This window comes from Choloepus didactylus (assembly GCF_015220235.1).
Source record: "Choloepus didactylus isolate mChoDid1 chromosome 24 unlocalized genomic scaffold, mChoDid1.pri SUPER_24_unloc2, whole genome shotgun sequence".
NCBI classification, from domain to species: Eukaryota; Metazoa; Chordata; class Mammalia; order Pilosa; family Megalonychidae; genus Choloepus; species Choloepus didactylus.
The window spans coordinates 602,683-629,375 of NW_023637605.1; the positions used below are offsets into that span (position 1 = coordinate 602,683).

At 37.7% G+C, this 26,693-nt stretch overlaps 1 pseudogene; it reads left to right on the forward strand.

Annotated features, from left to right (window-relative positions):
* Positions 1-20,143: 20,143 nt before the first annotated feature.
* On the forward strand, positions 20,144-23,599 carry LOC119525167 (annotated as a pseudogene).
* The last annotated feature ends 3,094 nt before the right edge of the window (positions 23,600-26,693 follow it).

Consider the following 26,693-nt stretch of genomic DNA (forward strand, 5'->3'; position numbering starts at 1 on the left):
GGGGAACTAGCGATAGAAAGCAATTGGTGAATGGGGAATGATAACCCAATAAGAACAGATAAGCTATCGTGGGTGAGTTTAATGTTCTGGAAATGCCCAGGAATGACTATGATTTGTTAATTTCTGGTGGTTGTGGTGGGAACAAGTTCACAGAAATGTTGCTATATTGGGTTATTTCCTTGGGGTAGAGTAGAAACACATTGGACTCCCTTATTATGGTTTGTTTGAAATGTTTTTTTAATTGTATGTTTCTTTTCCTATTTTGATATAGTTGATTTAAAAATAAGTTAATTGAAAAGAAAACAATGAAAAAAACATGCAGAGCCCCCTTGAGCTGGTGGAGAATGCAGGGTTGTTGGGCTCCCCCACCTCAATGGTTGCTGATGTGCTCACAGACATAGGGGACTGCTGGTTTGATGGGCTGAGCCTCTACCTCAAGACTTGCCCTTGGGAAGACTGTTGTTGCAAAGGAGAGGCTAGGCCTCCCTACAATTGTGCCTAAGAGCCCCCTCCTGAATGCCTCTTTGTTGCTCAGATGTGGCCCTCTCTCTCTAGGTAAGCCAACTTGGCAGGTGAAATCACTGCCCTCCCCCTTACATGGGATCTGACACCCAAGGGAGTGAATCCCCCTGGAAAAGCGGAATATGACTCCCAGTGAGGAATCTGGATATGGCATCATGGGATAGAGAACATCTTCTTGACCAAAAGGGGGATATGAAAGGAAATGAAATAAGCTTCAGTGGCAGAGATTCCAAAAGCAGCTGAGAGGTCACTCTGGTAGGCACTCTAATGTGCAATGTAGACAACCCTTTTTAGGTTCTAATGAATGGAATAGCTAGCAGTAAACACCTGAAACTATCAAACTACAACCCAGAACCCATGAATCTTGAAGATGATTGTATAAATATGTAGCTTATGAGGGGTGACAATGTGATTGGGAAAGCCATATGGTCTACACTCCCATTTGTCTCATTTATGGATGAATGAGTAGAAAAAAAGGAGAAAAACGCACCCAGTGTTTTTACTTTAGTTGTTCTTTTTCACTTTAATTTTTATTCTTATTAGTTTTGTGTATATGGTAATGAAAATGTTAAAAATTAATTTTGGTGATGAATGCAAAACTATATAATGGTACAGTAAACAATGGAATGTACACTTTGTTTTGTATGACTGCATGGTATGAATTTATCTCAATAAATATGAATTTAAAAAAAAGTATTTGCAAGGCCCCCTTGAGGAACTGGGGAAAATTGGAAATATTAAACTTCCCCACCTGGGGAATTCTTGATGTTTCTGCAAGCATTGGGGACTACCAATTTTATAGGCCAAGCCCTCTATCTTGCAACTTGCCTTTATGAAGCTTGTTACTGCAAAGGAGAGGCTCAGCCTGTTTATACTTGTGCCTAATCATCACCCCCAGAGAACCCCTTTTGTTGCTCAGAGGTGGCCTCTCTCTCTCTAAGCTGATTCTGCAGCTAAATTCACTGCACCCCCCCCCCCATGTGGGACATGACTCCCAGGTGTGTAAATCTCCCAGGCAATGTGGGACATGACTCCCTGGATCCAGCATCATGGGATTGAGAAAACCTTCTTGACCAAAAGGGGGAAGAGAAGTGAAACAAAATAAATTTCAGTGTCTAAGCAGTTTCTAATGGAGCTGAGAGGTTGTTCTGGAGGTTACTCTTATGCATTATTTAGATACCCCTTCTTAGTTTATAGTATATTGGAATAGCTATAAGGAAATACCTGAAACTGTTGAACTGCAATCCAGTATCCTTGATTCTTGAAGATGATCATACCACTGTGTAACTTAAATGGGATGACTGATTGTGAAACCCTTGTGGTCCACACTCCCTTTTTCTGGTATATGGACAGATGAGTAGAAACAAGGGGAACTAAAAGTAAAAGAATTATAGGGGGAGAAAGGTATATGAGATATTTTAGTTGTTCTTTTTTACTTTTATTTTTATTCTTATTCTTATTTTTATTTCTTGGAGTAATGAAAATATTTAAAAAATTGATTATGGTGAGGAATGCACAACTATATGATGGTACTGTGAACAACTGATTGTACATTTTGGGTGATTTTGTGAGATGTGAATATATTTCAATAAAATTGCATAAAATATCCCCAGAACCAATAAGGAAAATTTCCCCCATATACTCCTCTAGTGTTAACTCCTTATAACAGTGTCGTGAATTTGTTCTAGTTCATGAAAGGACTGTTTTATATTTTTTTATATTTGTAAATTAATTACAGTCGTAATCCACCACAAGATTCACTATATTATAAATTCCCATGTTTTGACCTCTGGCTTTCCTTCAGGTGACATGAATGACTTTAGGCTTCCCCTTTTCACCACATTCACACACCATTCAGTACTATTAATTATTTTCACAATAATGTGCTGCTGTCACCTCTACCCATTTCCAAATGTTTACATTCAACCAATTACAAACTATGGGGTTAAAGTAATATTTTAATACTCTTTCATCAATAGTAACAAATGTATCATACTGATAGAGGGGAATAGGGGTATGGGAGGATTTGATGTTTATTTTTTATTCTTATTTCTCTTCTGGAGTGTGCCAGTTTGAATGTATTATGTCCCCCCCACCAAGCACTATTATCTTTGATGTAATCTTGTGTGGGCAGACATGTCAGTGTTGATTCGATTGTGATTCTTTGAGTGTTTCCATGAAGATGCAACACACCCACCTGTGGGTGATGACTCTGATTGGATAGTTTCCATGGAGGTGTGACTCTGCCCATTCAGGGCGAGTCTGACTTAGTTCACTGGAGCACTATATAAGCTCAGACAGAAGGAGTGAGCTTGCTACAGCCAGGAGGGACACTTTGAAGAATGCACAGGAGCTGAGAGAGTAACTACAGTTTACAGAGCATTTTGGAGTTGGCCTTTGAAAGCAGACATGCTCCAGAGAAGCTAAGAGAGGGGAAACACCCCAAGAGCAACTGAGAGTGACATTTTAGAGAGAAGCTGAAGCCTAGAGAGGAACATCCTGGGAGAAAGTCATTTTGAAACCAGAACTCCAGAGCAGATGCCAGCCACTTGCCTTCCCAGCTAACAAAGGTTTTCTGGACACCACTGGCCATCTCCAGTTAAGGTACTCAATTGCTGATATGTTAACTTGGACACTTTACGTCCTTAAAACTGTAACTGTTTAACCAAATGAACCCCCTTTTATAAAAGCTAATCCATTTCTGGTGTTTTGCATTCTGGCAGCATTAGAAACTAGAACATGGAGTAACAAAAATGTTCTAAAAATGATTGGAGGATGAATGCACACCTATGTGATGATACTGTGAGCCACTGATTGTATCCTTTGGTTGGTTTGTATGGTCTGTGATTATATCTCAATAAAATTGCAAAAAAAGCTTATACAAATACTGCAACATTATATGAATAGTGTAAAATTGGAAAAAACTAAAAAGCCTAGTTAGATAATTTATGGTACATCCTTACAATAATATGCTATGCAGCCATTAAAAAGAGTTAAGTAATCTGCATGTATTGATATAGAAAGAGAGATTTAAAAGTATTGTTAGTTGCAAAGGAAAAAACAATTGGCTGTAGATATGAGGTCTATTTCTTCACTCTCAATTTGATTCCATTGGTCAATATATCCTTGTGCCAGTACCATGCTGTTTTGACCACAGTAGCTTTGTAATATGTTTTAATGTCATGAGGTGTGAACCCTCTGACTTCATTCTTTGTTTTTAAGATGTGTTTGTCTATTCAAGGCCCCTTTCCTACCAAATAAATTTGATAATTGGCTTTTCCATTTCTGCATTATAGGTTGTTGGGAATTTTGATTGGGATTGCATTGAATCTGTAAATTTTAGGGTAGACTTGACATCTTAATGATATTCAGTCTTCCAGTCCATGAACATGGAATCTCCTTCCATTCATTTATGTCTTCTTTGATTTATCTCAGGGTTGTTTTTTAGTTTTCTGTGTACAATTCTTTTACATCCATGTTAAATATATTCCTTGGTCTTTCTTTGAGTTGCTATTGTAAATGGAATTTTTTTCTTGATTTCCTCCTCAGATTGGTCATTACTGGTGTATAGAAACACTACTGATTTTTTCCTGCTGATCCTGTACCCACCAATTTCTGAATTTATTTATTAGCTCTAGAAGCTTTGTTGTAGATTTTTGGGACTTTCTCTATATAGGATCATGTTATACGCAAATACTAAAAGTTTTACATCTTTTCGAATTTGGATGTGTTTTCTTTTTCCTGCCTAACTGCTCTGGCTAGAACTTCTAGTAAAATATTGATTAACTGTGGTGACAGTAGGCATCCTTCTCTTCTTCCAGATTTTAGAGGGAAAGCTTTCAGTCTTTCACCATCAAGTATGATATTAGCTGTGGTTTCTTCATATATGCTCTTTGTCATGTTAAGGAAATTTCCTTCTATTCCTTTTTTTCTAAGTGTATTTGTCAAGGAAGGATGCTGTATTTTCTCAAATGCCTTTTCTGCATCAATTGAGCTGATCATGTGGTTTTTCTCCCTTTATTTTGTTAATGTGGTGTATTACAGTAATTGATTTTCTTATGTGGAACCATCTTTGCATACCTAGCATAAAATCCACTTGATCACAGTATATAATCCTTTTCCTGTGCTGTTGGATTTGATTTGTTGTTGAGAATTCTTGCATTTATATTCATAAAAAATTGGTCTGTAATTTTCTTTTCTTGCAGTATCTTTATCCAGATTTGGTATTAGGGTGATGTTGGCCTCATAGAATGAGATAGGCAGTGTTCCCTCCTCTTCAATTTTTTGGAAGAATTTGGACAGGATTGATATTAATTCTTCCTGGAATGACTGGTAGAAGTCATCTGTGAAGCCATCTGGTAATTTTGATGACTGGTTCAATCTCTTTAATTGTAATTGGTCTGTTGGAGTCTTTATTTCTTCTAGAGTCTATTTGGGTTGCTCATGTATTTCTAGGAATTTCATGTCATCTAGGTTGTCTAATTTGTTGGCATACAGTTGTTCATAGTATCCTCTTATGATGTTTCTTTTTATTTCTGTGGGGTCAGTAGTTATGCCCCATTTCTGATTTTATTAATTTGCTTCTTCTCTCTTTTTCTCTTTATCATTCTACCTAAGGTTTTGTCAATTTTATTGAGCTTTTAAAAGAGTCAACTTATGGTTTTGTTAATTTGTTTTTTATTCTTGATTTCATTCATTTCTGCTCTAGTCTTTGTTATTCCTTTCTTCTGCTTTCTTTGGGATTAGTTTGCTATTATTTTGCTAGTTCCTCCAGGTGTGTAGTTAAGACTTTGACTTTAGCTCTTTCTTCTTTTATAACATAAGCACTTAGGGCTATAAATGTCCCTCTCAGCACTGTCTTCACTGAATTCTATACAAACTGCATTGATATATTATGTTCTTGTCTCCATTCATCTCAAAATACTTACTGATTTCCCTTGCAATTTCCTCTTTGGCCTACTGATTGTTGATGAGAGTGTTATTTAACTTCTATGTATTTGCGAATTTTCCATTTCTCTGCTTGTTAGGGATTTCCTGCTTCATTCCATTATGGTCAGAGAAAATGCTTTGTATAAGTTCAACCTTTCTGAATTAATGGAGATCTTCTTTGCAAACCAACATGTGTTCTCTCTTGGAGAATGATACATTTGCACTTCAGAAGAATGTATTCCCTGCTGTCTTGGGGTGCAACATACTGTATATATCTGTTAGGTCTAGTTCATTTATCATATTATTCAAGTTCTCTATTCTCTTACTGATCTTCCATCCAGATGTTCTATATATTTTGAGAAGAGTGATGTATTGAAGTCTCCAACTGTTATTGTAGATGTGTCTATTTCTTCCTTAAGTTTTGCATTATGTATTTTGGGGCACCATTGTTAGGTGCATAAATATTTGTGACATTTCTTTTTGATGGGTTTTCCCCTTTATTAATATATAGTGTCCTTTTCCTCTTATAACAGCTTTTGACTTAGAGTCTATTTTGTCTGGTATTACTATAGCTATACCATGCTTTGTTTTTTGTTGTTGTTGTTGTTACTATTTGCATGGAATATCTTTTTCCATTCTTTCACTTTCAACCCATCATATTTTTGGGTCTAAGGTGAGTCTCTTGTAAACAAGAAATATTTGAATCATGATTTTTAACCCATTCTTCCAATCCATGTCTTTTGTTTGGGGAATTTAATCCATTAACATTCAGTGTTATTTCTGTAAAGTCAGTACTTACTTCAGCCATTTTGTTCTTTGATTTTTATAGGTCAAATCTTTTTTTGTCTCTCTTTTCCTTTATTTCAACCTCCTTTTTTGTAGTTGATCTTTTGTGATGTATCTGACTGGTCCCTTTCTCATTTCTGTTTCTGTATGCTTAAGAAAAATACTTTCTTTGCAGTTACCCTGGGGTTTTTATTACACAACTCACATCTAACCTACTAATTTGAAAACATGCCAACTTAGCTTTTTTAGCATATACCTTTTCTGCTCCCATATCTCTCTATTTCCCCTCTTTATGTTTTGTTTCACTGTACCTCTTTGTATTTTATGTCCATTATCAGGAAATTTGCTTTTTTCTTGTTCGGTTGTATTCTGATACTTATAGGAATTAAAAAGTAATCTATTGAAATTATATTACTACTGGGTTTTGTGTTTACCCTTTTAGTTTCCCTTACTGGAGATCTTCATTTCTTCAAACTACTGCAAGCCACTGTCTCCTGTCTTTTCCTTTCAACTTGCAGAAGTCCCTTTAGTAATTCTTGTAGAGCAGATTTTTGTTGACCAACTCTCTCAATTTCTGTTTGTGAATATTTTAAACTCACTCTCATGTTTGAAGGACAGTTTTGCCAGATAAAGCATTATTGGCTGGCAGTTTTTCCTCTACTAAATGTATCATACCACTGCCTTCTTGCCTCTGTAGTTTCTGATGAGAAATCATCACTTAGTTTTAATGAGGATTCCTTGTGTGTGATGAATCACTTTTCTCTTGCTGCTTTTAGAATTCTCTTTTTATCTTAGGCATTTAACATTCTAATTAGTATTTGTCTCAGAGCATGTCTATTAGAATTTGTTTGTAATATGTTATGCTTCTTGGAAATGTTTATTTAGGTCTTTCTTAAAAGTTGGGAAAATTTTGGCCATTAATTCCTCAAATATTCTTTCTGCCCCCTTTTCATTCACTTTTCCTTCTGGGACACCCATGATACGTATTTTTGAGTGTCTCAAGCTGTCATTCTGATCCCTGAGACACTGTTAAATTGTTTCTATTATTATCTATATCCATTCTTCTGACTAAATGATTTCAATTGTCCTGCCTTCTAGTTCACTGGTTCTTTCTTCTGCCTGTTCAAATCACCTGTTGTATTCTTTTAATGAAAAAAAATCATAAAATAATAATTTCTCATCATTGTACATTCAGAATACATGCTTCTGAATGGAGACATTAGTCATTGGTGAATTACTTTTCTGTAACAGGTGAGGAGTTGCTGTACATCTCTGACCTGAATTTAGTCAACTCTCAAGAGAAATTAAATCAAGCTGATGACTAACAGTGGCACTGGCTAATACAGGAGTGTGATCCTGGGTGCCCCCCTTTACTGGGAAGGCATAAAGTAGAACATGGTCCCTTTCCAGTTCCAATCAAACAAAAAAGCTACAACTGCATCCCTCCCCCTTGAGATATTTGTGAATGGATCAGTGCCCAACCTAGGGCTCCTGAGGGAGAATGGGGAGATCATGTGATGGGTGGTGGTACAGAGAGGATCCCCTCAGCATCTGGCCCTATGGGGCCTGCTATATGGGGGAGTGAGCCCTGGGGACCCTCCCTTCCCCAAATTAGGTCTATTATGCAGCATTTTTAAAACAGTAAGCTACAGCAATAAATAGCATGGTGAAGTAGGGGAAGGGGTTCATGTTAGAAAATCAAGTGGGGTGACTGAAGGTGGGGGAATCCTGGGAAGGTGTTCATGGGCAGCCTCAATCCTCACAATTCTTACCCTCTACCCCAGCTTAGAATGTCAGACGAAGGCGCTGATTGGTCCCATGCTCACCTCCTCACTCCTGACATCAGATTCACAGGTTCAACTGAGGCTGAGTCGCATCTGCCCCAACCCAGTTCTGGGAAGCAGCAAGGACCCTGATCCCTTTGGGAGGGTGCAGGGGTGGCAGCAGGGCTGAAAATCCTGGGCCTTCTCCTTTCATCCCTCAGATCAAGGGAGTAGACAGATGCATCCTCCTCCTCCCTGAGCCTGTCCTCCTAGTTGCCCAGGCCTCACCCCATTGCAGGACAGTAGCAGGGAAGGCATGTGTGACTTACCAGTCCAGCAAACTCAGCCAATCCTAGTCCACATTGCACTCCTGCAGCAGGGCCTGATGTCCAGTGAATACTGATGGGGTAAAGGGAGAGGTGAGGTGGAACAACCTGGCCCTCCTGAGTGGTGGACTAGTGAGAAATACACACACACACACACACACACACACACACACACACACACACAGCTGTGTGAAGCTATGCATGAGCCTACAAAAGGTGGTTTCATCCAGATTGTTCATTTCACAGGCTGCAGTGTATGGCTATTTTGCAAGTCTCTGAGACTCTTATTTGCTTGAAAGTTCATTTGTTTTTTTTTTCCCTTTTTTGCAATCCTGGAGAAGCCCTTTCCATGGCTTGGTCTGGCAGGAGGGTGTGGTGGCAGATTCCCAGAGCCCAGAACCAGACCTACTCGGCTTGCTCACTTGCCCCAAGTCTGAGAAATAAATACATTCAACATGCAAAAACACACTGATACAAAAAACAACACTGTTAAGAGTGTTTGCAAATGTGTAGGTAAGGACCAGGCCCAGTCCGCCCTTGTACAGTCTGGAGGTAGGGGTTCAGGGTGGGAATTGGATGGCCTGAGGTGATGGAGCTGTGTAAAGTTCCTGGCTTTTTTGCTTGAGGAGACCTTCACATCCACCACCCAGAGGGTTGCAGGCAGAGAAGCAGGAAGAGTTCACCTCCCCGCCTGGGGTCCAAGCCCAGACTTGGGTCCTGAGGCCTCTAATGTATTTTTTTTAATAATTTTTATTGGGAAATTTAACATACATACAAAACAGTGATAACTTTCAAAGTACACTTTAACAAATAGTTGGGGAAAAAATTTCAAAGAATGTTTTGGGTTACAGTTCCACAATTTGTATTTCCTTATTGTGATATATAACACACACACAGAAAGGTAATAACTTTCAAAGAAGAATTTAACAAGCAGTTATATGGGGAATTTCAAAGAATGTTATGGGCTACATTTCCACAGTTTCAGTTACTTCCTTATTGTGAAATATAGGATATATACAGAAAGGTGATAACTTGCAATGTGCACTTTGAGTAGCTATAGAGCAAATTTCAGAGAACATTATGGGTTACAGTTCCACCATTTCACTTATTTCCTTCTAGCTATGCTAATACCCTAAGCATCTAAATATATATATATACACACACATATACATATATATATATACACACACACACATATATATATATTTATTTATATTTATATTTATATAAAGATTCAGTATCTGTAATCCTTTGTTAAATCCTATTTTGTCTGTTGCTACCCCTTCCTCTCATTTAATCACTTTCTCGATCTTCAGAGGTGTCTATGCAGTGATCACCATAACTTGTTCATATTGAAAAGGGTTGTTGACATTATGGAGAAGGAGGCTGCATCTGGTTGATGTTCTTAAAGAGGATGTTGCCTCTGGGTTTTAGGACTTGTCTAGCATAGGAACACTCAGGTAGACTTAAGTTTCTAAAAAATAAACTTAGTGAAACTTTTGTAGTCTCAGATAGGTACCTAGGAATTTTGGGACTACTGTTGGTTAGGGCTTGGCATACTGTGGCCATGTATGTGCATTTTTTAATCTGGTTTTATTGGGATATATTCACATACCATAAAATCATCCACAGTGTACAGTCAGTTGTTCACAGTACCATCATATAGTTGTGCATTCATCACCACAATCAATTTTTGAACATTTTCCTTACTCCAAAAAAAAGAAAAAAAAGAAAAGTGAAAAGAACAACTAAAACATCCCATCCCCCCATCCCACCCTATTTTTCATTTAATTTTTTTCTCCATTTTTCTACTAATTTGTCCATACACTGGATAAGGGGAATATGAGCCACAAGGGTTTCACAATCATACAGTCACACCTTGTAAGCTACATAGTTATACAATCATCTTCAAGAATCAAGAGTACTGGGTTGCAGTTCGAAAGTTTCAGGTATTTCCTTCTAGCCATTCCAATACAGTAAAAACTAAAATGGGATATCTGTATAGTACATAAGAGTGACCTCTCGACTCCATTTGAAATTCTCAGCCACTGAAACATTATTTTGTTTCATTTCACTTCCTACTTTTGGTCAAGAAGATGTTCTCAAGCCCACCATGCCAGGTCCAAGCTCATCCCCAGGAGTCATGTCCCACATTGCCAGGGAGATTTAACACTCCTGGGAGTCATGTCTCACATAGGTGGGTGGGCAGTGAGTTCACCTGTGTGGCCATATTTTTAGTCTCTGCTATTGCACCTTTCATCCTTTAATTTTATGTTATGTTTCTTTTTATACTTTCAAGTTCTTTTTTATACTCACCCATTGTCTTCTTAATTTCTTTAGCTCTTTATCCATATTTTCCTTCATCACCTTGAATTAGGAGATTTGCTTGAACATCTTTGATTAGTTGTTCCAAATTCCATGTCTCCTCTGAATTTTTAATTTGTTCCCATGACTTAGCCATGCCTTCCTGTTTCTTAGTATGACTTGTAATTTTTGCTGATGTCTGGGCATCTGATTTTCTTGATGAACTTAACTCTAAAGGTCAGTTTCTTCCTCTTATCTAGTGTTTTATTGTTGATCAGCTTTGTGTTAAGGCTGTTCTTTGACACTTGGTTCAATTTATTCTAGTCCTTTAGAATAGCCTGGGTTTACTTGTTCAGATTTTCTCAGCCCTTCTTCATCTGATTCTTGTCATGGATATGTGGTACATTTTTTATGATTGTACTTTTTGTGTAAATGTTTCACCTCCAGAAGAGAGCTTCCTTTTCTCTGTTCCTTCTCTGGGAACCTTTATCTGTTCTGTTCAGTTATGTGCATACTTTTCTCCCCAGCTCCTATGATTTGTTTAAATTCTCTCCCTTCATCAGTGCCCCATTTTTCTTATACTTTTCAGTTCTGGTACCTTTGCTCTCTTACAGAAGTTCAGTTTAACTCCCCATTTTTTTCCTGTGAAGCTGTTCTGCCTCCAATTTCTTCTCCATTAGAGTATCCCACCCTGGGAAGCCATAAAGGGTCAATCCAGAAAGTTAGGTCACTCCAGAAAAGTCCATTTTGGATTTAGGCTGTTCAGCTAATGGAGACTGGATTGAGTGAGAGCACAACAGTTCTTGCCAGCAGTTCTAGCATAGTCTTTTTTTCCCCTTTCTCACCCCTCAGAACCCTTTTGTATGCAGCACTCCTCAGCAGCTTGTGTTTCACCCTGGGTCTCTGTGGACTTAGGTTCCTGTGCCTGGATATGTGTGCAAGTGGCTGATGGCTGCAAGTGGCTCTATAGTTTTTGTCTGCAGTGGGAGGGACCCAGCTGCTGTCTGATCAAATACCAAGCTATGTGGGACTGAGTGAGGGGGAAGGAAACCAAAACAGACCAGCAGGTCTGGGACTGAAATTTCCTATCTGGTATTTTTCTTTTTCTTCCCTTCAGCATTTTTGGAGTCCTTCTCCAGTCTTTACCATTCTCCAGAGTTCTAAGCAAGTGGGATTTGTCCTTTTATTGGCTAAATCTCTGGGGAAGCTTTTTCAGGGGATGTCTTATGTCACCATGTTGATGATGTCATCTTTCACATTGGGAATATTCTTGCTATCAGAGTGGACAGATGGAGTCCTTGGTGTAGGAAAACCTCCCACTTGACAATGCATGAATGGGCATTGCTAGTGTGAATTGTCCCAAGTATACCTTTTCCTTGCCTCCATTGTAATGGACACATTAATTTTTAAGCCTTATATATTTATATTTTTTAAACCCACAGTCACATCTTACCAGATCTTGGAAAACTTTTCTCTTTTTAAAAATGCTTAACTTTTTTTCTTCTTTCTTGAAATTTCATAGTTTAACCCTCAGAGGTTAAACCTTATTTTTAGATTTTTGAGAGTGAAAGGCTGGATTCTCATGATTGCCTTTTGTATACCAAATCCAAATACAAAATTATGTATATTTTACATGATTTATCCTTAAGGGACGAGTGTCTTCTTGTCCTACATCTACATATCTATGAGCCTGTAGTTTGAAGACTTCACCTTTTTGTGCTGGTTGTAATCAGGTGCACACCTATGGTGGGTGGGGTGGAAGTAGGTAGGAGGAACTGCAGGTAAAGAGAATGTAAAGAATAAAGATGGTGATGGCTGGGTAAGGAGGAGTGGTGGTGAGAGTGCATTTTGTAATTAGTGGGTAGGGCATATTCTCCTGCTAAATCAAATGAAAGCCTAGAGATTGTTGAAAATATGCTTGCTCGGTAATTATAAAATTAAAACCAACTAATGATAATACAGTAATTTGTTTCATTATATTTAAAATCCATATCTAGCTATCATCTATTTATCTTTTGAATTTTTTAAATGTCATCACTACTGTACATTATTTACACTTGAGTGTAAATATCCTGCACAGATCTAATCAGTAGCATCTCAAAAGCATGATTTCACTAAATTTAAGATATGTACAAAGCCCTATATTATCTGGCCTTGGCTACTTCTCTGACCACATTCCTTGATACCTTCCCTCTTGCTCACTGCATTTCAGACAACTAATATTTCTGTTGTTCCTAGAACATGCCAAGCATATTTCTACATTCAGCTCTTCAACCTCTTCTCAGACTGTCTGGAATATTCTTCCTCTGAATATTTTACCTTTGTCACTTCATTTAGTTCTGTTCTCATGTCACATCAGAGAAGTCTTTCCTGGCACCATGTTGCTCTCTATCCCCTTACATGGCTTTACTTTTATGTTCATAGCCTAGATCTCTGGTGACATTTTTATAGTGCTTACTTTATGTTAAGCACTCTTCTAAACATTTTACATATATTAATACAGTTAGTCCTCACAATAGCCCTATGAAGTAGGTGTTATTATAAATCCATTTTTCAGATTTAGAAACTGAGGCACAGAAAGGTTAAATAACTTGCCCAAGGTACACAATTAGTAAGTGACAGAGTAGGGATTTAACTCAGTCATTCTTGCTTGCTTAGGAGTTTATGCTTTTAACAACCTCACTTTACTGCTCTTAAATAAATACTAATCTTTGTCCCCCATATTAGAAAGCAAGTTCCATGAGAACAGGGGCTTTGTCTCCAGAATCAAGAACAGAGCCTGATTTATACCAAGTACCCAGTAAATATTAAATATCTGTATAGAGAATTTCCTTAGTTAGTATTACCCAGATTGACAAAGATTCTAAAGGAGAGAGTGTCATTATAAAAATAGCTTGTTTATATACAGTATTATCATACACTGAATGTTTTTTGCACATAATAGCTCATATAATGGCTCATTCAATCCTCTCACAAATATTGCAAGGTAGGTAAAATTGAACCCACTTCATAGAAAAAGGAATAGTCTCAGAGAGATTAAAGAACTTCCTCTGAGACACACTACTGATCTTTAGGTGATGTGCAACAATAGTGTGACAATCCATTCAGTTTCTCAGTAAAACTGTCTTATGATAGCTCTAGCAGTAGATATCACCTTTATTTTTTTTTTTAGAGAATCCTGTGGAATAATAGCAGGAGTAGGAAGGAAATGAAGAAGACCACCTAGTATGGCCTAGGAACACAAACATTGTTACATTACAAAATGCTGAGCTGGCTAGTTCTCAGCTAGGTCCAAAAAGCTTTTGAAACTGGGCTCCTGACTCCTGTCTCTTCCCATTCAATAAAAAAGAGGAGGAAAACTCATTCTGGAAATCCCTTACTTTGCAGACTGAAGGCCTCATAATATCTGCCTGAAAAAAAGGAAATAAGAGAAATAAAATTTAAGTTCTAAATTCTGGGACTGGTAGCTGTTAGTGGAATATGCAAGGATGTGCTGGAAAAGATTAAGTCATCATTCCTGGTTTAAGATACAGATTTGTGTCTGTACATGATGCAAACTATGTAAAATGCCTAAGAAATAATAGTAATATATATTGAGTATTTGCTCTATGTTCTGAAGTTTACATACATTATTTTGATTATTTTGATTAATCCTCACAACTTCATGAGGCAAATATTATTAGTATCTCTATTGAAAGAGAAGAAAAATGAGGCTGAGAGAGATTAAACAATAATAATTAAACATAAAATTATACACCTAGTGGAACCAAGAGATTTTAGCCCAGGAAGTCTGGCTGCAAGGTCTGAATTTTTAACCAGGAAAGAATCTGAAAGGAAATACATTAAAGTCATTTAATAGTCTTGAGTCAGGTCATTCAGATTATTTAGTGGTATCATTTCATTTAACTGCATTTGTTGCTCTTCTACAATGAAAGTACATTATTTTAAGGAATGGGGAAAAGTTTGATGATGTATATTCTGTTACTATATGATGGTAAGGGGATACATGCTATCCAGTCCTTAGACATCAACACTATATCATAACAGACTGAGGGAAAGAGAAAGAGGTTCCCTTGTGTATAGTACCATCAAACAGTACCTAAAGAGACAGGCTTTTTCTATTCTGAGTGACAGTAGGACTGTCCTAATACTGGGGACATTGACCTACTTTGTAGAGCTTTTGGTTTCTGGATTTGACTTCTGCTGATGTGGATATTTAATGGGTCTGACCAAAAAGCCATGCTTCCTTTGGTGAACAATTACTGTCTTTAGAAGCAACTAATGGCTTGCTATTGATCTTTGGTGAAAACTAAATCTCTTATGAAGCACTAAGTAACCATGCAAACTTAGCTACCCATCCTTGAATACTATCTGATCCACCAAGCCATAGGTTGGGTGGATATAGCTACACTCTATAACTAAAGGTAGGTTGTATGTATATGTTTGCATGAGTAAGTTGCATGAGCAGAAGGCTCACATTCTCATGTAACCAATTCTCACTGCATTTCCTCCTCTCCCTCAACCTGCAACTATGACTTCATTGGGAGTTTCCTATAACCAGTTAACCAGGAGAAAAAAAAATGGATCTGGCTTCTAAATAACTCTGCACTCATTGGGAATTGTCTGCTATAGCATTGCAGAACCACTTAGGAGTGGCCCTGAAGGAAAATGGAAATCTTTCTAGTGGGAACAATTTCAAGCAGTACATCCAGTTGCCCATTTTGTCTGGAAGAGATGTTGACCTGAGATACACTAAGGATTTATATCAGTTCATGGGTATTAGTAAATGTTTTAGCTGAATGGACAGGGATGTTGAAGGAGCCTTATTGGAGGATAGATAGTAAGGAATTTCTGGGAAGAGGTATGTTTTGGTTTGCTAAAGCTGCCAGAAATGCAATGTACCAAACACGGATTGGCTTTTACAATCGGGGTTTATTAGTTCACAAATTTACAGTTCTAAGGCCATTAAAATGTCCAAACTAAGGCATCAACAAGAGGATACCTTCACTGAAGAAAGGCTGATGGCATCCAGGATTCCTCTGTCACATGGGAAGGCACATGGCTGGAGTCTGCCGGGCCTCTACCAGGTTTAGCTTCTGGTTTCAATGGCTTTTGGATATGGATATCCAGTTCTCCCAGCCCCATTTTTTAAATTCAGTTTTATTGAGATATATTCACATACCATACAATCATCCACGGTGTAAAATTAACTGTTCACAGTACCGTCATATAGTTATGCATTCATCACCCCAATCCATTTCTGCTACAATGCAAAATACCAGATATGGATTGGCTTTTTAAATGAGTGTCTATTAGTTCACAAATTTACAGTTCTAAGGCCATAAGAATGTCTCAATTAAGGCATCAATAGAATGATACCTTCTCTGAAGAAAGTCTGATGGCATCTGGGGTTCCTCTATCACATGGAAAGGCACATGGCTGGAGTCTGCTGAGTCTTTCCTGGGGTTAGCTTCTCATTTCAGCTGCTTTCTCCAAAATATCTCTGGGCTTCTGTCTTAGCTTCTCTCTTTCAGCTCTTGTGTGTTCTTGCTTGTTTCTCTCTAAGCATCTGGGGATCCTCTCTTAGCTTCCCTGGGGCAAACTCTGTATTTCGTCTCTTATCTTCTCTCCTGGTTCTGGTTTCAAAGGCTGTCTCCAAAATGTCTCTGGGTGTTTTTTCTCTAAGCATCTCTGTGTCAGATCTGAGCTCTCTCTCTCAGCTCTGAGCTCTCTTAAGGACTCCAATGGACTAATTAAGACCCACCTTCAATGGGTGGGGGTCACATCGCCATGGAAAAATCTAATCAAAAGATTGCACCCTCAGTTGGGTAGGTTACATCTCCATGGAAACAACCTAATCAAAAGATCCCACCCACAATAGGTCTGCCCCCACAGGTGTGGATTAAAATAACATGGCTTTTCTGGGAAGCATAATAGATTCAAACCAACACAAGGTATGTGGTGGACCGCTCAGAATGAGCCCAGAGTGTGGGGATATTGTGTTCCATGTGATTGCTCTCCAAACAGAACCCACTGGAGAGAACAGTCTCAATAGTTGAACAAGATAACTTGCCCTGTGGATGACAGTCAGACTTTTTTCCCCAGCCCACACAGAGACTACTCAAGGGGTTTATGCATATAATGGTCATGGTGAAAGAGTTAGGATTTCTGTATAGGCTCAGGAAGGACATTCTTTCACCAAGGTAGATCTGGCTACTGTCACTGCTGATGGTCCAGTTTGCCAGCATTAGAGATAAATACTTTAATATAGTACCAAACCAATGTAGTTACGAATATATTATCAAACCTCAAAACCAATTAATTGGTGGCAGGTGGGTTTCATTGGGCCCCTTCCCCTCCACACAGAAGGACACAGATTTGATGTCATTGAAATAAACATTTACCTTGTTTAGGATTTGATTTTTGTAATCATTATGTTTCTGCAAGTACCATTCTCTGTGGACTAAATAAAGTATTACCGCATCACACAAAATATTATATCCAAGGAGCTGACTTTTTAGTGAAAAAAAGTAAGGCAATGGGCTGATACCATGATCTTTTCTTGAACCCCGTCAGTAGTGGACCTTATTAAATGGTGGAATGGCCTATTGAAAAAAAAATATTGCAACATTGGGGTGTTTATCTACTAGTTGTAGTATATCCTGTGAACCAGAAACCTCTGTGTGTGTGTGTGTGTGTGTGCGTGTGTGTGTGTGTATTCTGGATTCTGGCCTGGGACGTAAGGATGGAAGTGGAAAGTGACCTAATGGTGGACTTGTAAAATCTTTCCTTTCCATCCCCGTGTCTAGATTCTGTTAGATTAGAAGATTTATGGGAGGAATGTGTCCACCAGGACACAATAAGATGCTCCCATTAAACAGGCAAAAAAAATAGTGCATTACTTTATTGATTGGAGTGATTGATCCTATCAAAGGGAAATAGGACTGCTTCCACAAAATGAGGGCAGGGAAGACTATGTCTGGAACCCAGGGCATTCTTTGGGATACCTCTTTATATTCCTATATCCAGGAATAAAAGTTAATGGAAGACTAGATAAACCCCATGAAGTCAGGTATACAAAGATTTATACCCCTTGGAAATGAAAGTTTACATCATTCCACCAGGTAAAGAATCCCAACCAGCTGAGGTACTGCCTGAAGTTAAAGATGTTGTGCAATGCATATTCCATTCTAACTGACCAGCTTCATAAATGAAGACAGTCTCATCTACTTGTATTTCTTTCCTTTTTATTTCATGTTTATGTCAACATATTTAAATTAATTTCTCTTCTATTTTCTCTCCCTTTCCTCTTCCATTATGCGTAGTTTGTGGTTAAAATGTACCATTCAGCCCATGAGTTGTAGAATGTTGAAGGAGATTTTGACAGAAGCAGAGGAAGAGTGATCATTACTCAGAGATCCTGGACTTGAAGCTTAATGCAGTAATTGATGAGACTTTGGGTTGCTGGAAGGAAGAGTCAAATATTATTTGAGTGATAGTAACATTATATAAGGTGGAAGCAATTATTAAAATAAGTGTATTAGTTAGGATTCTCTAGGGAAACAGAATCAACAAGAGATATCTATAAATATAAGATTTTATAAAAGTGTCTCAAGTAACTGTGGATATGCATGAGTCCAAATTCCATAGGGCAGGCAGCAAACTGGCAACTCCAATGAAGATGTTCGATGAACTCCTCAGGCAGTGAACTGGCAACTTCAATGAACTCCTCAGGAAATGCTTCACTGGTTAGTCAAAGAAGTGAAGGTCCTCTATCTGTCTAGCTTAAAATCTTCAACAAATGGGATTAAATCCAGCTGACTGCATTCTCTCATTGCGAAAGATACGCCCTTCGTGGATGTAACCAGTCACAGTTGCAGCAATTGACTGATGATTTAATAAACCAGCCTTCTGGTTTATTAACCAGCCACAAATGTCCTTGCAGTAACGGTTAGGCCAGTGCTTGCTTGACCAGACACCTGGCCAAGTTGACACGTGAACCCAACCATCACAATAAGCAATTGTGTAAATATTGGGCATCCAAGGGAGAGACTCTAGTCAACTTTTTTTTTAATGCCCAGCATGCATTCTCCTTTTCATAAGAACTCCATCTTCCTTTTGTAAACTACCTGTCTCCTGTTGACTGTAAGGGCAATTCCAAATGCTCATCTTTCTCTAAGGATACCAGAGAGAAACAGTACTTTTGCTTGCCTCTGGAGCTATGGATATTTAACAAGGATGCCAAGATGGAGGGAAAATTAAGAGGGCATTCATGGATTTGGGCCAGGGACACTCTGACTAACTTTCTGTCTATGATATGATTGCTGTGTTTCCCGCTTTCCACTTCTGTGCCCTCTAGAACTGTGCTATCCAATATTATAGCCACTTGCCACATGTAACTGTTTAAATTTAAATTAATTAAAATCAAATAAAACTAAAAATTCAGTCCTGTATTTGCACTAGTCACACATTTCGAGTTCTCCATAGCCACATGGTGCTGTCTAGTGGCTACTCTACTGGACAACACAGATAAAGAACATTTCCATCATCAAAGAATATTCTTTTGGACCTTGCCATTCTGTAGCTTCTTTTTAATATATAGTGAGGAAATTTTTATTTAAGTTTCCAGAAATGCAAATAGAAAGGACAACAGGGTGAATAAGATGTCTGAAAGAATGATAGATTTTGTAGAGTCAGAAATTATTCTTCACATAAAAGTGATTTCAGTTGAAAAGATGTACCAGAAAAACCCAGCAAATTTTAACTGGGAGAGCTTTACTAGTTTAATTAATATATACTTGGATGTATGTGTTTCAAAACAAAAATACTAAAAAGAGTACCAATCTTAAAATTCCCTTTAATTATTACAGATGGAAATATGAAGGAAAGCAATTCTTATATGTAGATCAATAAAGGAGATACAGTCAAGTTGGCTTCAGTTCAGAAAGCAATGGAAGAGAGATTTAAGAATTTTGAAGTGTTAATTTTGAGGCATAATAATACTTGATGTTTGGGCCTCACTGAATATTATGAATGTAGAGATTTCCAGAAGTATCAATTATTTCATCTGACTATTCTCATATTTACTTAGAAAGGTGTGCTATAATCTCCCACCATGATTATGGTTTTATTATTTCTTGCACATTTGTTAAATTTTGATTTACATATTTTTCTCTTTACATGATAAAATGAACTTTTTATCTAAAATAGTATCTTTAGATTTAAAGTTAACTGTGTCTGATAGTAATACATCTGCTTCTTTTGATTATTATTTCCATGTCATAACTTAATCCATACTTTTATTTTCCCTAATGCTGTACCTTATGCTTGAGATATATTTCTTGCCAATTGCATGTAGTCAATTGCATTTCTTGTCAATACAAATGCATTGTATTGATAATGTAAAAAATGTATTGCAAAAATTTTCATTGATTACAACATCTCAAAATATTCTGTAATTACGACGGTAGCTGGGCGACGGGGATAGTAGTGGGGGGCGGGAGGAACCCGGGCTGAGGCGCGTTCACGCTGGTGGCCTGAGTGTGTCAAACCATGATTCTGGTTTCGGTGGCCTCACTCGCCCGGCCCTTCTTCCTGCACTTTCCCTAAGTAGCCATCCCTGTGGAACCTTTCCCAGCATCTCGAGGTGCCTGTCCAAATGTTTTGTCAATGAGTACTTGTGGGAAAAAATGGCTGATATTAACGTCAAAGAAGTAACCTTAATAGTGGTGGTTGTGACTGCCTGCTACTGGAACAGCCTCTTTTGTGGTTTTGTTTTTGATGATGTTTCAGCAATACTGGATAATAAAGACTTACATCCATCTACACCTTTAAAAACTTTATTCCAGAATGACTTCTGGGGAACTCCTATGTCTGAGATAGGACACTTTTGAAGAGACTCCTATGTTTGAGCTTGACCACTGCCACCTCTTCCGGTTTGCTGATGCTGCTGTTCTGCAAAACACCAGAAATGGATTGGCTTTTATAAAGGGATTTATTTGGTTACAAAGTTATAGTCTTAAGGCCATAAAGTATCCAAGGAAAGAAGCCACAAGTCTTACCGTCCCTTAACAGTATTGACATTTCGTTTGAATTATTTATTTAGTGAACTGAAACCAATGTCATATCATCTCCTCAATCTAATTTTTCATGCTGTGGTTAGTGTGCTGTTTCTTAAAGTCTGCAGACTTTTTCTGGATGACAGGAGTAGTATGATTGCTTCTTTACTTTTTGCAGTGCACCCAATACACACAGAAGCAGTAACAGGCATTGTAGGAAGAGCAGAACTTTTATCATCTATCTTTTTTCTAGCCGCATTTTTGTCGTATACCAAATCAAAAGGACAAGATAATTCCATAGTGTGGACTCCAATTGCATTGACAGTGTTTTTAGTGGCTGTTGCAACATTGTGTAAAGAACAAGGAATAACAGTTGTGGGAATTTGCTGTGTGTATGAAGTGTTTATTGCCCAAGGGTATACTCTGCCATTGTTATGTACTACTGCTGGACAGTTTCTCCGTGGAAAGGGTAGTATTCCGTTTTCTTTGCTACGGACGCTAATAAAACTTATTGTCTTGATGTTCAGTACACTATTACTTGTTGTGATTAGAGTCCAAGTAATTCAGTCCCAGCTTCCAGTATTCACCAGATTTGATAACCCAGCTGCAGTAAGCCCAACTCCTACAAGGCAGCTAACTTTTAACTACCTCCTTCCTGTGAATGCTTGGCTTTTACTAAATCCTTCAGAACTCTGCTGTGATTGGACCATGGGAACAATACCACTTATAGAGTCATTTCTAGATATTCGAAATCTTGCCACATTTACTTTCTTTTGTTTCTTGGTGGCTTTGGGAATATTCAGTCTCCAATACCCTGGCACTTTGTTTACTGGCGTTACCATTTATTCCTGCATCAAACCTTTTTTTTCCAGTTGGATTTGTTGTTGCTGAGCAAGTATTGTATGTTCCTAGCATGGGGTTCTGTATTTTGGTAGCCCACGGATGGCAGAAAATATCAAATAAAAGTGTATTTAAAAAGCTATCCTGGGTTTGTCTATCTATGGTGATATTCACTCATGCCTTAAAAACACTCCACAGAAATTGGGACTGGGAATCCGAATATACATTATTTATGTCAGCTTTGAAGGTAAATAAAAATAATGCCAAATTATGGAATAATGTAGGTCATGCCTTGGAAAATTAAAGAACTTTGAGAGAGCTTTGAAATACTTCTTACAGGCAACACACGTTCAGCCAGATGATATTGGTGCCCATATGAATGTAGGAAGAACTTATAAAAATTTAAATAGAACCAAAGAAGCTGAAGAATCTTACATGATGGCTAAATCACTGATGCCTCAGATTATTCCTGGTAAAAAATATGCAGCCAGAATTGCTCCTAACCATTTAAATGTTTATATCAATCTGGCCAACCTGATCTGAGCAAATGAGTCCCGACTAGAAGAAGCAGATCAACTTTACCGACAAGCAATAAGCATGAGGCCTGACTTCAAACAGGCTTACATTAGCAGAGGAAAATTGCTTTTAAAAATGAATAAACCTCTCAAAGCAAAAGAAGCATATCTTAAAGCACTAGAGCTGGACAGAAATAATGCGGATCTTTGGTACAATTTGGCTATTGTTCATATTGAACTTAAAGAACAAAATGAAGCCCTAAAAAACTTTAATCGTGCTTTAGAACTAAATTCAAAGCATAAGCTAGCACTCTTCAATTCTGCTATATTAATGCAAGAATCAGGTGAGGTGAAACTCCGACCTGAAGCTAGAAAACGACTTCTAAGCTATATAACTGAAGAACCACAAGATGCTAATGGTTATTTCAATTTGGGAATGCTTGCTATGGATGACAAAAAGGATAATGAAGCAGAGATTTGGATGAAGAAAGCCATTAAATTACAAGCAGACTTCAGAAGTGCTCTGTTTAATCTGGCACTCTTATATTCTCAGACTGCAAAGGAATTAATGGCATTGCCAATTTTGGAAGAATTACTGAGATATTACCCTGATCATATCAAGGGTCTCATTTTAAAGGGAGATATTTTGATGAATCAAAAGAAAGATATTCTTGGAGCAAAAAAATGTTTTGAAAAGATATTGGAGATGGATCCAAGCAATGTGCAAGGAAAACACAATCTTTGTGTTGTTTATTTTGAAGAGAAAGACTTATTAAAAGCTGAAAGATGCTTGGTTGAAACATTGGCATTAGCACCACATGAAGAATATATTCAACGCCATTTGAATATAGTCAGGGATAAAATTTCCTCATCTAGTTTTGTAGAACAGCCAATAATCCCAGCTGGTGATACTTCAGATTTAAAGGAAGACAAAATTCCAACTGAAAATATAAAGGAAATCAGAAGTGAACCCAACAAACCTATACAGACAATAAAAACAAGCAATAATAAAAGTCAGTCTAAATCCAACAAACAATTAGGAAAAAATACAGATCAGAAGATCCCCCACAAAACAACAAAAGAAATTAAAGACATTGAGAAGAAAAGAGTTGCTGCTTTAAAAAGACTGGAAGAGATTGAACGTATTTTAAATGGTGAATAGTGGTGCTCTTTATCATGTTGCAATGATATCAGAAAACTTTATATTATATTATTGTACTGTGAGCTCTGAAAAGTAGCCAGAATATGTAATAGTCTATCATGAGTTGCCTCTATGTTGGATCAAAATGACATTTTCATTAAAAATATCTTAAGATACAAGGCGTGTATCATATAAGATATGGCAGAAATTTTATGATTTTTGGTGAATACAGTAGAAATAATAAATTATATGTAGGAAATTTGCATCCTATATTATAGAAGAAAGGTTCTTCTGGAAAAATAACATTTAGTACTCTCAAAAATAATTTGAGGCCTGAATGATAACACTTGGGGGCATATCCAACATATGCTGATTTATTCTGTATAATTCCCATTCATTAGCCTATTTCACTTTTCCTTCATTTTTCGGAATCTTGCCATGGATTAAAAATACTTATTGAATACAAAAAAAAATATTCTGTAATTGAAGTTTCAATTTCCTCTTTGACAGAAAACTTCATTTATTCACTCTCTAATGCTCTTTTCTTTGGGCAGATCTAGGCATCTATCCTATATCATTTTCCTTCTGCCTGAAGAAAATCTTAAAACATTTCTTGTAAAACAGGTCTGAATTACCTCAGCTTTTGTTTGTCTGGGAAAGCCTTTATTTTTTCTTTAACTTTTGAAGAATACTTTTGCTCTCTTCAGAGTTCTATGTTGATGGGATTCTTTTACTTTTAATTCTTTAAATATTTCTCTCCACTCTCTTCTTGCTTGCATGGATACTGCTGAGAAGCCTGCAGTTTGTTTCTCTATAAATAAGGTGTTTTTTTCCTTTGACTTTTTCTCAAGGTTTTTTCTCTCTTTGCTTTCTTCTGTTTAAGTATGATATGCCTAGGTGTAGAATTGGGGGTATTTATCCTGCTTGATTCTCTGAGCCTCCTTTATCTGTGGACTGTGGTTTGGTATCTGTCATTAATTTTGAAAATTGTTCAGCCATTATTATTTCTCGCATTTCTTCTGCTCCATTCTGTCTTTCTTCTAGCATTCCAATTATTCATAAAAAAAGATTATTCATACTCTTTTGAAATTGTCCCACAAGTCTTGAATGTTCTGTTTTTGTTTATATATATTTTTTGTAACACATTTCAGTATGGGAAGTTTCTATTGAGCTATCTGTAAGCTCACTGATTCTTTCCTCTGCCATGTACAATCTACTGATGAGTCCATCAAAGGCAATCATCATTTCTGTTACAGTGTGTTTTTATTTCTAGTATTTCCTTTTCTTTTGTAGAACCTCAATCTTTACTTACAGTACTCTTCTGTTCTTGAATATTGTCTGTTTTTTTTTTGATCAGAGCCTTTGACATACTATAGCTATGTTAAATTCCCTGTTTGATAACTCCAACATTATATCTGAGTCAGGTTCTAATGCTCATTTTGTCTCTTCAGAGTGTAGTTTTTCTTGCCTTTTGGTGTACTTTGTAACTTTTTGTTGTTGTTGAAATCTGGACATGTTGTATTGGGTAGTAAGAATTGAGGTAAATGAGTCCCTGGTATGAACATTGATATTAATCTGGCTCAGAGTTGGGTTTTGTTTAGTTTGCTGTAGCTATAGGATCCAGAGGCTTCTAGTCACTCTAGTGTCCTTTTATTTGCCTCCCTCTTGACTTTGTGCTCCCATAAGTACTCCTCCTTAGAGATAGTCTGTGTCTTGCAGCTCTTCCAGCTATAATCCAGTATTATATTAGAGCCCTGTTGGTGTGGTGACATAGCATGGGGGAAAGGGAGTGTTCTATAATGTTCCAATTAAATATCAGCCTTTTGTGAGCCTGTATCTCTGGCCTGTGGCCTTCACAAGTTTTTCTTCTTGTAGAGATCACATACTCTTGTAGGTGAGACATGAAAGCCAGAAAGGGCTTTGAGGCAAGACTTTGATAAAGTGTTTCCCCTGGAAAGTAGTCCATTATTATGGAGAAGGTTGTGGAAGTATTTCACAAAAATTACTCTTCCCCTCCCCCTGTCAGAGCCATGAGGGAATCTTCCCTGGATCTTCATTGTGAGAACCTGATGGGATTCCTGGCAGTAAAGCCCATGAAAGCATGGGGGCCTCTCTATGCCTGCCCCCTACAAGAATGTCTCACTCCAGCACTAGTCCACACTTAGCCTCCAGCAATTTGTCAAAATTATTAAAATATTTCTACCATTTTATGGCTCCAGTACTTTTTGTTCCAGGTAAGTAGATCTCAGTTGTGACTCTCTGGATTCACCTGTCCCTCAAGATTTCAGGGTGGTGATTTGCCCAGCAAAAAACAGTCATTGATTTTCAGTTTGTCCAGCTTTTGCTTGTTGGAACTTCTTTATAAGGCTATACCTCCAGCCTCCCAATGATTTTGTGGAGAGGAAAAGCAGAGAAGGAGCAATGAGTTAGTAAATGTTGTGGGTTCCTGCAAAGAAGAAGAATCCCAGGCCCTGTCTTTCAGGGATGGGAAGAAACTCTAGATAAGTTTGTCAGATCCTTAATCAACATGGCTTTATGCATCACTTCTCAGGTAGGGCCAAGAGAAGACAACACTACAAAGTAGAATTGGCTGTGTGATCTCCTAGGCATTCTGAGACGCATTCCTCCTCACAGAGTTCCTCTCAGTCCAGGTTGTCATGAGAGTATAAGAAGAATATGTGGGGTGGAAGAGAGCCTCATAGAAATCGACAGAAACAAGCCCCACCACATGATAGCAGCAGCAGAATGCTTCCTGTGTACATAAGTGGCATACAACACTCACAGAGAAAGTCAGACCCAGAGGGGCTTTGCAGTAAAGAATGAAGCTCAACTCAACACCTACCTGCCTGGACAGACATTGGTGAGCTAAACATGACATGTATACCAGCACAGAAATATGATCTTCAATGTGCAAACATCTCCCCATCCTGATGTTTTGACACTATTTAAGATTCCTAGAATATAGTCCAAACTCCAAGAAAAGGGGTGGGAAGTGACTTTGAACTGCTGTGAATTAAGTTTCCACCACCCAACAGAATGAGAAATTGACATAGAATTTAATTTGAGCAGCAGAGGAAAAGAAAAGTTACATTTCCTGCACACCTGAGTTTGTAGAATATCCATACCTGCTGAACAACGAATAGTAGAAAATATGTTGATAAATGCTGAGTATCCCTAACAAATTCATCTACTGAAACCGTGGGGTGCATGATCTTACAAGCTGAAAATTACAATGGTCTTACTCTGTGGCCAGAGTGACATCATGGGAAAAATGACATCTGGTATTTTGGTGTGTACCAAATATAAAGGCAACTGAGTATTTGAGGAGAGAAAAGTGGAACTTCTAATGTTCAACATTATTCTCTGCAAAATGAAATCTGTAATTGGTGAGGTCTGATTCCACTTCATTCTTCTTCCTTTTCCTGTCCCTATCCCTCTTTAAATACTTCTCTTTTATCCCTATTTATTTCTTCTACTCCCTTTTTTTCCTCTCCCCTCTCCTTGCTTAT